Source organism: Trichosurus vulpecula, chromosome 7 (genome assembly GCF_011100635.1).
Source record: "Trichosurus vulpecula isolate mTriVul1 chromosome 7, mTriVul1.pri, whole genome shotgun sequence".
Classification (NCBI taxonomy): domain Eukaryota; kingdom Metazoa; phylum Chordata; class Mammalia; order Diprotodontia; family Phalangeridae; genus Trichosurus; species Trichosurus vulpecula.
This window is the reverse complement of record NC_050579.1, coordinates 217,057,423-217,072,354: the sequence shown is the minus strand read 5'-3', so window position 1 is coordinate 217,072,354 and position 14,932 is coordinate 217,057,423. Positions and strand designations below refer to the sequence as shown.

General features: G+C 37.8%; 1 long non-coding RNA gene across 1 annotated transcript in view; it reads left to right on the top strand.

Annotated features, from left to right (window-relative positions):
• Positions 1–14,932, top strand: part of LOC118858830 — a 91,641-nt gene that overhangs the window by 34,348 nt on the left and 42,361 nt on the right. Inside the window, exon 2 of the long non-coding RNA XR_005010958.1 lies at positions 7,248–7,312. This is a non-coding gene — a long non-coding RNA (uncharacterized LOC118858830). The remainder of the gene's footprint in view (positions 1–7,247; positions 7,313–14,932) is intronic.

Genomic DNA, 14,932 nt, shown 5'->3' with positions numbered 1-14,932 from the left:
AGGTCTGGTGCTCCATCTACTGCACCACATAGTTACTCTATATGTACATATACATATACACAAATATATACATCTACATACATATATGTACATAGATGTACACACCTATGTGTGTATATATACATATATGTTATTATATTTAAAAGTCACTCTACTCAGAGTGAAATTGCATCTGTTTTCCTGGATTCTCACTTATATTACTGTGTTTCTTATTTAGGTATTAGTAAACTCATAGTGTCATGGGATTCAGAGCTACAAGACACCTTCTACTTAGAGATTTATCATTAGAAAGAACACTGAATCTCAAATCAGAGGACTGAGGTTCAAACCCTACCTCTGACATTTATCACCTGTGTGACCTTGGGTGTGTCCTTTCATCTCAGTGGGTCTCAGTTTCCTTACCTATTGAATGAGAGCATTGGACTAGATGGCCTTTGAAGTCCATTCCATTTCTACATCTATAATCCTGATTCAATCCTCGCATTTTAAAGTTGGGGAAAAACTGAGACCATGAGTTGTTAGGTGACTTGCTTGAACTCACACAGATGAAATGAGATAGTATGAGGACTCAGATCATTGAAGTGCAAAATCACTGGAGAAGTTATCTTGTAACTTCACTAGGGAATTTAAGAACCTATCATTTGGGTTATACTTTAGTAGGTGTTAATATATATTATGAGGGAAACTGAGAATCTGCGGCCCCCCCACCCCCGCCTCCTTGAGCAGCTTATTTTCTAACTAGGGAGGTAAACCATATATACATACATTGAACAAATAAAGAACAGAGCCAAAGTAATATGGCAAGGCACACTGAATGCATTGCTTTCAGGAAGGATGCTGTAATGAAGGGAAATTAAACATTCAACAAGCACTGTTTAGGGGATATAAAAACAAAAAATGAAACCACACATGCCTTCAAGGAGCTTGGAAGAGTAACAAATTCTTGTCTGGCAGAGATGCAAGAGAAGATCACAGATTTGACTTTGAGGACAGGAGAAAATGGCAGTGGATATGGGGGCCAAGGCAGTATCTCAGTTGTAGTTTGAATGGTGAATTTGTTCTGGTGTGGGGTGAGAGGCCATCATCCCTATGGTCTAGCAAGAAAGAACCTTAGTAGCTGAGGACGTTATGCAGAGGGAACAATTCAGATTCTGCTAGTTCCCTGAAGAAATGCATTTCTTTCAGTGAGAGCAGTCTGTGGTCTTTGAGGGAAGTGGAAATCCACTCCATTTCATCTGGTCTATCTATAGTTTTGTTTTTACTCCTTTCCCGATGGTCAGTGGTTTAAAAGAAAAGCCAACTTTTTTTTCTTCCCCTCCCCCACCTTATAGCTCAAACCTGTGTGACTGAATTTAGAATCCATCTCTTTCACAGATTTTTTTTAAAAATGTTCTCTAAGTGTATGACACTATAAAAATAGATAGCCATTAGAATCTGTGCCAATTTAGCTTACGTGAGAACTTGTGGGAGACTGAGAAGGAAGAGAAGAAACCCAGAGTAGAGGATTAAATTAAAGAAGATTTGTAAATTCAAGCAGGAGCTTCCACATAAAATTTTCTTTCTAGGAGTTTCAAAGCCACATACTCAAATGAAATGAGAATTTACTGTTATTTAGGAGAAAAAAAGGCCTCCTTGGCCCCTGATTCCGTTGAGGTATAAATCACAGAGGAAAAAAAAAAGAATCCATTGCTGGTTGAGCAAATGGAGCAGAAACAGCTGTTTTTGGCTTGATGATTTTGAAAGGCGGTGGATAAAGCTTCTAAGCCACTCTCATGGATGGAAGAGGAAGTGAGTTACTAGGAAATAAAGTTCTACCTGGGGACAGGGAGGAGGGAGCAAATTCTTTATCAGCTCAGGCTAAGGGGTGATTGATTGACAAGAGTCTGCCGGTGTGCCAGCACAACCTGGTGGGTTATGCAACAAAATAGGTACCTTTTAAGATGTTCACTCTCTCTTCCTCATGCCCCTCGTGATCAATGGCATATTTCTTTGTAAAGGAGATGATTAAGAGGCATTTGTGGCAGTGGGAAAGAGTTCTCCAGTTTCGACACCAGCCAGAGATCATTGCACAAATTGTCAGCCTTAGCAAACTCAGTAGCACCAGAGGAAAATAATAACAAAACAACAAAAAACTGAATTAACCACTGTACATGGATATAAAAATTACAATTCCTTGAAGCAGAAAACCTAAGGTTCTCTTCTTACAAATCCAGCATGAGCAGAGGATCAGTAGCCTTGAAGTAATAGGATCACAGGATGCAGAGCTAAGAGGAAACTTAGAGGTCATTTTAGCTAAATCATGTATTCAATAGATGAGGAAACTGAGGCCCAGAGCATTTAAATAATCAAGGACATTGGAATTTAAAGCTTAGCTCTTCCGATGCCAAATCCATGCTCTTTCTACTATCGCATGCTGTCTGTCTTGGGTTTAAGTAACTTCCGCTTATGTTACTTTGGAGAAATTACTTCTCTGAGTTGCAATTTATAAACTGGGGTTAGAACAACTCATACTCTCTATTTCACAAGGTAATTGTGAGAAAAGTGCTCTGTTAACTGTAATGTGCTCCAGGAAAGTGAATTCCTCTGTTTATTTGTCAGTGCTGTGAGAAGGCAAAGTAAGAGGAAGATCACACTGAGGTGAGATTGTCCAGGTGACAAAGGAATTTTCATTTATCTGACGACAGAAATAATAATAGCTTACAATAATACAGAGACTTCCAGTTTACAAAGCCCTATGCAAATGTATAAAACTTCCAACAACCTTTTGAGGTAGGTGGTGTGAGATGTGTTTATTACCCCTATCTTACAGATGAAGAAACAGAGGCTCAGGGTCTGGCCAAGGTCACACAGGGCATCAGCTCAAGTTGTCTGAACTTGACCCAAATACTCTTTCTCCTCACTATACTTTATTGCTTTGCTAAAAGAATAAAAAAAATAACTAGGGGAAGAGAAGATATTAAACAATTTGTCCAAAGTTACAAATAAGTTAGCAGAGGGACTAGGAATAGATACCTGATATCCTGATTATTCAAGGAAGATTTCATGTATGAGGCCTTGTTGGGGTGTCAGAGATTAAAAAAAAGTTCAGAGGCTAATAATTCATATCAAATATAGATTTTCAGGAACCAAGAATGATGCATATTACAAGAGTATGTTTTTAATCTTCTGTTTCTCAAAAAGACATTTTATTCAATCTGTATATATTTTATATTTACTTACCTATATTATATGCCATTTTCTCTCAGTAGAATATAAACTCTGTGTGGGCAAGGAATTCTTTTCTTTCTTTATTGCTTCTTTCCTTCCTTCCTTCTTTTATTCCCCCTTTCTTTCTTTTTGTATCCAGCAATAGTACACTCCCTGCCACATAATAGGTGTTTAAAAATACTTGTTGAAATGAATAGGAAGAAAACATTTTAATTTTGTATTTGGTGTCATCATAGACAATTTAGGCTTTTTAGTTCTGAGATTGCAATTTGGAGATTCTTTGACTTTGTGAAATAACCTTGTGACATCTGTTTTAAAAGCATCTCTTACAGAGGCTATAGAAGCTGTCATTGTTTCCTTAATAAGAGAGAGGTTCAGAGAGTTACCAATTGTAGCTGTCATGCTATGAGGTGTTTTCCCCCCTAATCAGTCAGGGAGAATGTGACTCTAACTAAGATCTATGAAGAGTTTGTGTAGCACATAGAAAGAATGAAAAAACTTCTTTTTGTGAAGATTGTACTGACCTATTTTATGAAGAAGAATGATAAAGATAATTTTATGAGGAATGCGTCTTGAGACAAACTGTTAAGAGTGATAGCTTGAAAGAAGCTGAAGAGATTGCTTTCTTCTCGTGGCTGGAGAAAAGCTGAAGACGATAGAGAGGAAAAAAGATGGAGGAATTTTTTTCTTTATGGAACCTATGGTTTCACAGTTTATTTATGAAGAGTATTAAGAAGATTCTGGGGAAGAGATTTTATTTGTTATTCCATGAATAGTATGTGGGACTAGTGCTTTCAAAAGTGAAGCCATCTGCAGTTACACTGATAACCTGAGGTTATTCTAGCTATAATCTTTCTCTCAGCTAAAATATTCCAAACAATTATTTGTGTTTTTGTTATTACTGGTTAAATTGACAATAAAGTGCATATATGGTAACTTTAATATACAATCCTAGAAGATTAGGGGGTTTAATATATTCAGGGATATAAAAAACTTATAGGAAAGGCAGTTTCTCTAGTTTGTGAAATAAATAATATTTGATGAACTGGGATGGGGGTTCTGAGTTTAGTTGATTGATACATATTGTGATTTTTTTTGATTAGGGAGGAAATATTCAAATTCATTTCTAAACTATACTCAGGATGATGAGATTAAAGATGGGAATGAGTCAAGTAGCAGGCTGAGGGAGCGGCTTATTACATGTTACCTCCCACCCATAACCCTGCTCTGGTTTTTGTATCTAACTTTGCTGGACTATCTATTCCACTAAGGGAAGGATACTTATAAAGTGATTAAGTCTGAGAATGGTCTCAAATTTAGTATGAAGGTAAACAAACTGCTCTCAGGAGGAAAATGCTAACTTTTCAAGTGTTCCATTCTATGGAAACCCATAAGATGAAATAAATAACAGTCTAACAATGTATCGACAGAACATGTTCTGCAATTACTCTAATAGGCCCATCTGATTACGAAGTGATGAGTTTTTAATGTTCCATTCTCAAGAATAAGTATAATTCTTGTTAGAAGTGACTGAAGACGGTCTGAACAGACCCACTCTATATTGATGCAATAATGACTTTTATAAAAGATAAATAAATGTTATTTCCAAGTAGCTATGCTCTGCCCAAAGGTTAAATTTAGAGTTTCTCAGTTCCTCCAAAGCCTAAGTTTTTAGTGTTTATTGACTGATTTGGTATTTGTAGAATAGGTCATTCTTTGATCAAGTGATCATTATAAAACAATTACATTTTAAACAAGCTTATTTAACTTCTATATTCAGATAAAGTACCCGTAAAATACACACTAGATGTTAATCATGTCCCGGCCCCCCCCCCCCTTGGTTTTGTAAGAGCCAAGAAAGCCAGTGGTCACATTGTTCCTGTATGTTTTTACACTCATTCTCTTCCCTTATTGACACCTGCAACCTTTCCACTCCTTGGTACTTTCGCTTGTCATTAGCCTCGTTCTGACTTCACTTTTTTCCCTCTCTAATAAATTACCCATTTTAGCTTTTATAGCCTTTCACAATGTTGCCTCAATTAATCTTTTCAGCCTCACTGGATATCATTCCTTCTTCTATACATTGCCACAAAACAGGTGGTACACTTTAAAACTCCAATCAATGTGATGGTAAACCAGGTTTTCGACCTCTTCTGAGTCAAAAAGAGTGAAGATGAATCACACTGCTCACTTCTTGATAGAAAGGTGATGAACTTAAAATGTAGGAAGAGACATACATTTTTGGACATGGTGCCACATGACTTTATTTTTCTAGAGTACATAAATATGTATTAAGAGATTTTAAAAGAGCGATTTATGGGGAGGATAGATTAATAGGAGGGACAGATTAACAACAAAAACAAAATTTGTTACTTGAAAAATTAAACAATTAAAAAATTAAACAAAAAAAATTGACCTCTCTGTTCTTCATGTACAATATTCTACCTCTCATCTACATGCCTTTGCACTGTTTTCTATACTTAGAATATGTTTCCTTCTCACCTCTGACCTAATAGAATCTTTTTCTTTCTCTAGGACACAGCTTTAGCACTATCTTCCTACATGAAGCTTTCCTTGGATCCCCTTAACCACTTACATTTATTTGTGTTTATCTTTGTATTTATTCTGCACTTATTTATGCATATTCACTGCATCTGCTGTTAATATATAAACTCCTTGTGAATATGAATTGTTCCATTAATTTCATTAATGCAGTACCTTTAATATTACTTAACGGACCCTCTCAAGGTCTCTCTCAAGAACTTTGGAATTTTGTGACATGGGAGACACTGGCACAGGACTGCTCAGCATGGCACGCCCCCATCAGAGAAGGTGCTGTGCTCTATGAGCAAAGCAGAATTGAAATAGCTCAAAGGAAATGCAGGATGCACAAGTTTGGAGTATCCACCCCAAACGTTCACATGGACTATCTGTTCCTGACTTATGGTAGAGCATTCTGAGCTTGTCTGTTCAGCCATAGTCAGACAAATTGAAACTTGACTCTAGCATAGTGATGTTATTTTGGTCCTCTTAGAGAATGAAGGACAACAACCAACTAACACAACTGTTTTGATTGATTGAATGATAGCTAGTATTTACATAGCATTTTAAAGTATGCAAAGCGTATTTATTAAATATGAACTTGTTTCAGACTCATATTTATATAAAGTCCCTGGAGTCCCTGAACTGTCTTGACAGCACTCTCTCACACAAAGAGAGAGACACACACATTCACACAGCAGATCCTTTGTTGGTGCTCTAGAACCAATGAGCTGGAGAAGGAGGGTTTGTTTGGGGGTGGATACACAATGAATACCTATGCATTTCATTAAATATGAAAAGAATCTGGGTAGGTCATGTTATTTTTAAATTACTTTTTAATTCAGTCTCATAGATGCCAGGGTTGGAAGAAATCCTTTGGTTCATTCTCATCTTCAGGGTGGTAATAAGGTTTAGTATATATAGTATATATCAGTATGTGTGGCAATCGAGGCACAGAGTTGAAGTAATTTTTTAAAAAAAATTACTGCCCTCAGGTCCTTTTTTCATTATCTAATACTTAATTTGATGGCTGTGACCCACTTCATACTTCAAGATACTAATGATGCATGAATTACTGCCTGTAGAGGTGAGGCTGAGGGATGAATGATTATTATTATTGCTGTTATAATTGTCACTATTATTTTTAATATAATGAAATTCTAAGCGTAACTTCCATTTTGGGATACTTTCTAAGCAGAAGTATTTGTATGAAGTATGGTTTATTATAATCCATTTTATTTGTATGTTAAGAGGCAGCATGGCAGTACAGTGAGGCAGGTGGCCACTGCAGTGGATACAGTGCTGGTCCTGGAGTCAAGAAAACCTGAGTTCAAATCCAGACTTAGACCATGGGCTAGTCACTTAACCTCTGTCTTCCTCAGTTTCTTCAACTACAAAATGAGGTCATAATAGCACTTACCTTTGCACTGTCTATCTTGCATGCCTAGAATTTCTTTCCTCCTCACCTCTACCTAATAGAATCCTTTTCTTCCTTTAAGACACAGCTCAAGCACTGCCTTGTGAGCATCAGAAGAGATGATCCCTGTAGAGTGCTCAGCACAAGGTAACACATACCAAGGTCAAAATGCCTTTCTGGCTAATCATGAGTGTGATAGGGGGTATTATTGATAAAGACTCACTCAGATATGAAATCTAGCTTTAAACCATATTACTGGTAAAGAGTCATCTTGAGATCCTTGCATAGATACTGGTACTTATGTGGGCACAAAGAAAACTCAGAGGAGGAAAAAAATTCTACAGCACTAGAGGAGTATGCCCTTCATATGGAAGTATCTGGTGAGGTTGTTGGCAACTCTTGTACTTTTCCATTTTTTATCTATGTAAGATCTGGCCAGTTGCAATTCATCATAGTTAGATAGCTAGGTGGTGCAGTGAATAGAGTGTAGAACCTGGAGTCAGGAATACCTGAGTTCAAATCCAGCCTCAGATAGTTCCTTGACCATGGGCAAGTTCGCTTAACCTCTATTTGCCTTTGTTTCCCCATCTGTAAAATGGAGATAATAGTATTACCCTCCCAGGATAGTTCCAAGGCTCCAATGAGGTAATAATTGTAAAATGCTTCGTAAAATGACTGGCATATAAGTGTTACCTCTTATTATGGCTGTCATTATCTCTATAATATCCTTCAGGAAACCCCACTGCAATACACGTGAATTGTGCATTAAACTTTGCTTTAACCTCTTAGTAGTTTGCAAGAGGGTGGGGGGAAGATCAGGGGTGCAATGTTTTTGAGAGAACATTAGCTGATAAATATTTTGGGTCCCCTGGCATTAGCTGCATAAATCTAGAGCATCCACAGCCAGTGAGTGATGATGCTGATGGGAAGGAAGTAGAACAAAAGTCCCTTGCCTCAGGATGTGTTTTGATGTGTGCTATAGCATGGTGAGGTTACCTTATTTTTCTAGGGCATGATTTTAAAAAATACTAAAATTTCATTTAATAAGTTAATTTCTTTTCCTAGTGGCAAATTTCCTTGCAAATTTCTATTATAGGGAATCTGTCTTATGCTTTTCAGGGTCTATTTTCTTCATTGTCTGTCTGGCTATGGAATAATCACTTCAACGAGGTACCTTACAGAATTTTCAATGGTGTACGAAAAGCTGCAAGGCTTGCCATTTTTACTTTCTGATTTTTGTTCTTCTTTATATCCCTAAAAATAAAATTCCAGTGTCATCCAAAGATTTAAATGTCCAGTTCATTGAGTCTCACTATAAACTTGTCCTTTAAGTGGGGTAGGAGCATGCCATTTTGGGAGAATGTCTTATAATGATATTTTTTTAATTCTTCACAATCTAAATTTTCTTGGACAAGTTCTGAGGCAGCAAGCTCTTTTCTCCTACATATGTGTGTGTGTGTGTGCATGTGTATATGTCTTCACAGATATTATCCTGTTCATTCTTCACAACTGCCATGCAATGGAGATTTGTTCTGTGAAGTTTGGATTCAGTCAAAGGGCTGCACTTGAGGATCTAGAGGGCCACATATGGCCTCAAGGCCTCATGTTCCCCACCCCTGATTAGATTCTATAAAATTTTACTTGTTCTTTTTCAGTTATAATAGGGGACTGCCAAAAGGGACCCAGTGCAATCTAATCTGCCTTTCATGGGTACATTCTGGGAGAGCAGGAGGAACGTGAGAAGAACTGTGGTGTAGCGGAAAAGACAAGAGATTTGGAATTAAAGGATCTGAGTTTGAATTTTAGCTCTGCTATGATTTACATGATTTTGGGCAAGTCATTTAATCTGTCTGGGCCTCTTATTTCCTAATCTATAAAATGATGGGGCTGTACTAAGATATCTTGTAAAGTCCTTTTCAGTTTTAAATCTGTATATCACAATGAACTGCATTTATTATTTTATCCTTTTCTACCCTCAGTTTTTTTTCCTACCTCATTTCATATCGTATCTGCCCTCAACTATTATTAGGCCAACTGCCTACCTTGTTTGGCTAGTCCGACCCAGCCAACTTATATAAGACAAAGTAACTGATCATACCTTTGAACTAGGTGGAAAGAACTGGAGATGTAATGCTTTGTTTGATCTCAATTACAACCTGCCCTGGCTATTCTCTGGTCCAGAAGCTCAATACCTCGGAAAGAATTACACTTCTCCTGCCAACCCCCTCATAGCCCTTTTCCAGAGCCCCTACTCACCACCTTTTTGGTGATTATGTATAGATTTTAGCATTATACAACATAATCACTTCACAGAGAAATAAAAATGTCATGTAGTTTTCTGAAAGTTATTTAGTATTTTGAGGACTCTATTATAGTATACACTACACCAAAAATTGAAAAACCTTTCATGTTTTATCTGAGACTGTACACAAATTACAATTCCCATTATGCTAATAGTGCTGGAAAAAGAAACCGGTTGCATTTATAACAGGACAGCCTATTAGCACTCAGTGTGATTTTATTCACACTCTGCTTCTCATCTCTGACCACAACTAGGCCTTCTCTCAGTGAGGGGTTAGAATAATCTTCATGTTTATTCAAACTGAAGTCCTTTAATATAAACCTTTTGGTCTTGTGATACAAATAATGGCCTGTTTAACCTTCTAGATCTGAGCCTCAAGAATTTATTGAATGTCTTGAAATACCAAGAATCAGTTCTGGGGGAATCTTTTCAGCTCATTTTGTTTTAGAAATATTGATGTACCTTGGACTTATTAAATATACTGTCTTGGCTAGCAGAGGTTAACCAATGAATTCATCAGCAAGCATTTATTAAATATCTACTATGTTCTAGGCACTGTATTAGGCTTTGGGATTACAGAGATAAAAATAAATTAATTGCTGCTGTCAAAGGGGCTCAAATTGTTTCAAAGAAAACAAACAGTATGTACCTATATGTATAAATAAATCTGATTTGTTTTTTGTTGACCTAGAACTGTGGTTCCATTGTTACTGGGAACTCCTAATGAGAAGATTTTGCTTATAAAGGGAGATTAGCATCTACTTTATAGCTTAGAGAGTTGTTTGGGCCCTCTGAGAGGTAAAGTGATTTGTTCAGGGTCACCCAACCAGTATGAGTCAAAGATAGGACTGGAACTCAGGCTTTTTTGACTCTCAGGTCAGTACTCCAAGATTACTTCTCAGGTGTGGCAGACACATGCATCTGCATCCACATAAATTCAGAGTGTGGTATAGTAGAAAAAGAAGTGACTTTGGAAATAATCCTGCATCTGACACATAGTTATGTGACCCTGGGCAAGTCACCTAACATTGCAGGGTTCTAAACATCTCAGATTGTAAATTCCAGAGAAGATACTGGGTTGGTAGAGGGAGTTTCCTTCCTTGGGAACTCCCTAAATCAATGAAATTACTGGCCCACTATCCTAAACACACATACACACAAATATACACATACACTACCCATATATAATATAAATAAAAGGTAATTTTGAGGGGACACCAGTAACTGGAGGTACCAGCAGAGGATTCATGTGGGAGGTGGTGTTTGAACTGAGCTTTGGCCAAAGCTAGAGATTTTAGCAGAATTATGAGTAGATTGGTTTGTTCTTTTAGTTAAGAACCAGACCCAAGGACACCATTCAACCATCTAAGAACACCATCCATTAGGACAGCCCACAAACCAGTAGAAAATTCAATCCTAATACATAACAAGGTCAGTCAAACTCCCTTTGGCAAGTATGTGAGACATATATTCGACAGCTGATTTCATTAGTCATTTTTACTGTTCATCTTGAATTCAATTTTCACCAACACTTTACATGTACAGGACCTAAAGAATTTAAACCTGTGAGTTACTTAACTATATTCTCAGTCTTTTGTTCCCACCTCCTTTTTTCACATCAGGAATCCCCAGCTCCCCAAGTCAACCTTAGCTCTTGTTGAAAATACCTGTAAGAATCTTTAGGGACTGTCTTTTTTCTTCTGTTCCTTTTAATTAAACTCAAAATAACTCTGGTTATTTTCTTCTAGTGTGGTTCAGATCTTTGTCAGATATGAAAGGTCTTCCTTGCCTTTCTTTCTGTGGACAGACATTTAATCCAAACAACATCTTGGTCATGCCTCTGTAGTGATACCAGTTCCATCCAACAATTCTTAACTACATCACTAATACTACTGCTTAGGTCAGAGGTTACACAGTAGCTGCTTTTTACTGAATTGGCTGGTAATCTGAGGTAATGTCCGTAGCTCGTAGCTCTATGAAGCCAATAAGATTGGCTCAGCAAATCCAAATGATACTATTTTCACATCATATTTTGCATTAATATAGTGTATTACGGGTTTCAAAGAACTTTACATTTATTTTCTCATTCGGTCCTCATAACTATCTTGGAGGAAGGTACTATTATTTTGCTCACTTTAAAAATGAGGAAACTAAGGTTCGGAGAAGTTAAAAAAATTGGCCACAGGTCCCAGAGCTAATAAATGTCTGGGGTTAGATTTATACCAGGGCTTCCTGACTCCAAATCTAGTTCTTCTGGATTCACATAGGAAAGCAGTCCTTCTTAAACAGGAAGAAACAATTATAACCATTTATAATTAGACTACTGATAATAACTTCATATAAATAAGAGTAAACAGATCTTTCTGTCCAAGGGGGAATTCGTTCTTTTGTCCTACTCTTCCTTTCTAATTTCCTAAAACCAGTGTTTTGGAGAGTGATCTCTTAGGGATAAACAAATCACATTTGCAAAGGAACTTATAAAGAGCAGTATGCTGGTAAAATGTTGAACAACCAGCTTGGGGGAAGGTATAGGTTGACCCACATTTAGGTTTAAACTACATTATTAATGTTTCCTTCATCACTTTCTTGAGTCTAGACAATCAATAAAACAATAAATCAATTCTTAATTTATAGCATTTGCCTGCTTCCGAGGTGTAAGTGCTCACAGTGAAATTTTAACATTTAGCTCTTCTGAGTAGTTTTTTTTTAAGCCAGCTGCAGCCCCCCACCCCAATCCCGAAAAAAGCAGTTTCAGCATATTTCATTTTTATCTTCACAACAAGTTTGTGAAATAGAGAATGTATCATTCTCATTTTGCAGATTAGAAAACTGAGGCCCAGAGAGGTTAAATAACTTGTTCAAAATCACATAGCAAGTAAGTAATAGAGCCAAGCCTTGAACCCATCTCTCATGACACCGAAGTCCAGTGTTCTTTCTACTATATCACAAGGTTTTGTCAATCTCCTAGGTTTCTTCTAACTACACATGCTAAGGGTTGCCAGTCAACATGCCAGTTGACTAAATCAGGTAGTTGTTTCAACAATCCAGCTAGCACCTTCTGTGGGGGTGTAAGATCCACCACCAACAACGAGCACCCAGAAAGCTGCCAACACAGGTCCTTTTGATCTGCTTTACTTAAGGAAAGCAATGTTAAGGGGTTAAGAATCTTACTTTAATCCAGCATACAAATATCATTTTGCTTAGTTCAGGTGAAAAAAACCAGCACCCTGAATTACAGACCAAATACCATTCGTAGTTTTCAACATCTGGGTTACAGCCAGGGAGCTCATTAGAATGGCTGGCCCAGAGTTACGTGCCACTCCTGCTGTGGCTCAGAGGTTCGAGAGAGAATGCTAACCTTTGTGCTTATATAACCTGTTTAGGGCCAAAGGGCCCTGACCTCACCCAGGCTGGGCCTGGAGAAGTTCCCCATCCCCAAAATCACATCAGATACAAATCAATGGCTCCCAATTGTCTCAGTGCTGAGAACTACGAAAACATCCTACTTTATCTGCCCCATTCAAAGGCCAGAATCATTAAAGGTCAACAGCAAAAAGTCCCACCTTAATTACTATCACAGTAGTCTAAGAGAAAAAAGGGCAGCTAGGTGGTACAGTGGATAGAGGGTTGTGCCTCATCTTCCTGAGTTCAAATATGGCTTTAGACACTTGCTAGCTGGGTGACCCTGGGCAAGTCACTTAATCCTGTTTGCCTCAGTTTCCTCATCTGTTACAATGAACTGGAGAAGCAAATGGCAAATCACTCCAGTATCTTTGCCAAGAAAACCCTGAATAGGGGTCACAAAGAGTTAGGCACAACTGAAAAAGACTGAACGACAAGAAGAGAAAAAAAGGGCCATAATTGTAATATTTTTATCTCAGAAGTTGCTTAGCATTTTCTTTTAGTAGGCTCCTACTGTGTTCTGATTCACAAGCTTAAAGCTATAATATAATTGCTGTACAAAGTAGTTGTTAATTATTTACCATTGGTTATTGAGATCGAAAAAAAAATAATCAAAGCTGCATCACAGCCAGAGTTCTATCCTGGGCAGGTAACTTGCTTCTCATCTTCCAAGAGGATGCCTCTGGAGAAAAGGGAGGGACACAAATGCATTTGGATTGGACTTATGTATCCAAAGATTGCAGTATTGTCCAATAAAATAAAATAATGCTGAAATTACTCAGAGCTATTGATAAGAGCACAAGGAAGGTAAAAGCATCTATATACTTTTCAATTCCAGTCACTTTCTCTACAAATCAGCTTTATCAGCTCCATTAGCAGGGGAAGCTGATAAAAATCTGCAGTAGACTTCCTACTGTCTAGTCTCTTAAGTGTCAGGAATAATATATTCTGTGTTACAAAATGTCCTCGAGGTAGAAGCGGCTGCTGCTTTCAAGGCTGCTATAACTTATTCCTTGGGATAAACATCTGCCTTTACGCTCATTAAAAATTACTTTAAAAATAGGAAATTGAGTAAACACAAACTAATAAGCAGCCTAGCATAGGCTAACTGCCAAGCACAGACTCACTCTGCATGTGGATGGGTTTCCTGCTGGTGTCAGACTTGGCTTGAGGTTTCATTCATTTTTTTCTTTGTTTATTCCCATTCGTTTCTATATTCATGCTTTTCTTTTGCCTCTCCTGTTACAATGTTCATTTTAAGCAGTGAAAATATTGAGTCCCAATCTTTCTAGAATCAAGTTAGCAAGCAACAAGAAGTTATTTCATGCTTAATGTATGTAAGTACATTGATATCTTGACCCTGGACCCAAATGACTCTGGAGGAGAAAGTGAGACTGGTGAGTTTTCACAGTCTTCCCTCACTTAAATAATCCAATTGACTTGCATGTCATGGAATCACCTCCCTGATGTCAGAGCTGCCCACTGGGGACCAAATTGGAACTGGCCAGTTGGGCAACACAGCTAGCTGGCCTTCCTTCCTTTTTTCCTTCCTTCTTCCCTCCCTCCCTCTGTCCACATAGGGCATCACACCCTTACCTGTGGATGTTCTATCCAAAGTGAATGTAAATTTTGTTTTAATTTCTGAAAAATTTTTTAAACCCCAAATAACTCCAGCTCTCATTGATTGGCCAACAATAGGTCCCAGGCTAAGTAAGCCCTACTTGGCCCTGATTGGCATAGAATAAATATAAATAGCAATTGTTTCTGTTCTGGCCAGGAACGCTGAGGGTCTTCCCCTCCCAGGTTGATTTTTTTTTTCATTAAGCCTTAATCACTGAATGGACATTGCCTCAGTCAAACTGTTAAAGACCTTAGCCTGAAAAGGCCATGATGTCTTACTGTATCCTGGGCCATCACCCAGTTGTCCTGATCTGTATCTTGCCACTGGACCCTGATGGCTCTGAAAGAGAAAGTGAGGCTGGTGACTTTGCACAGCCCTCCTTCCCCTCATTTAAATCCAATTCACTTGCATATCATGGCGTCACTTCCCCCATGTCATGGTC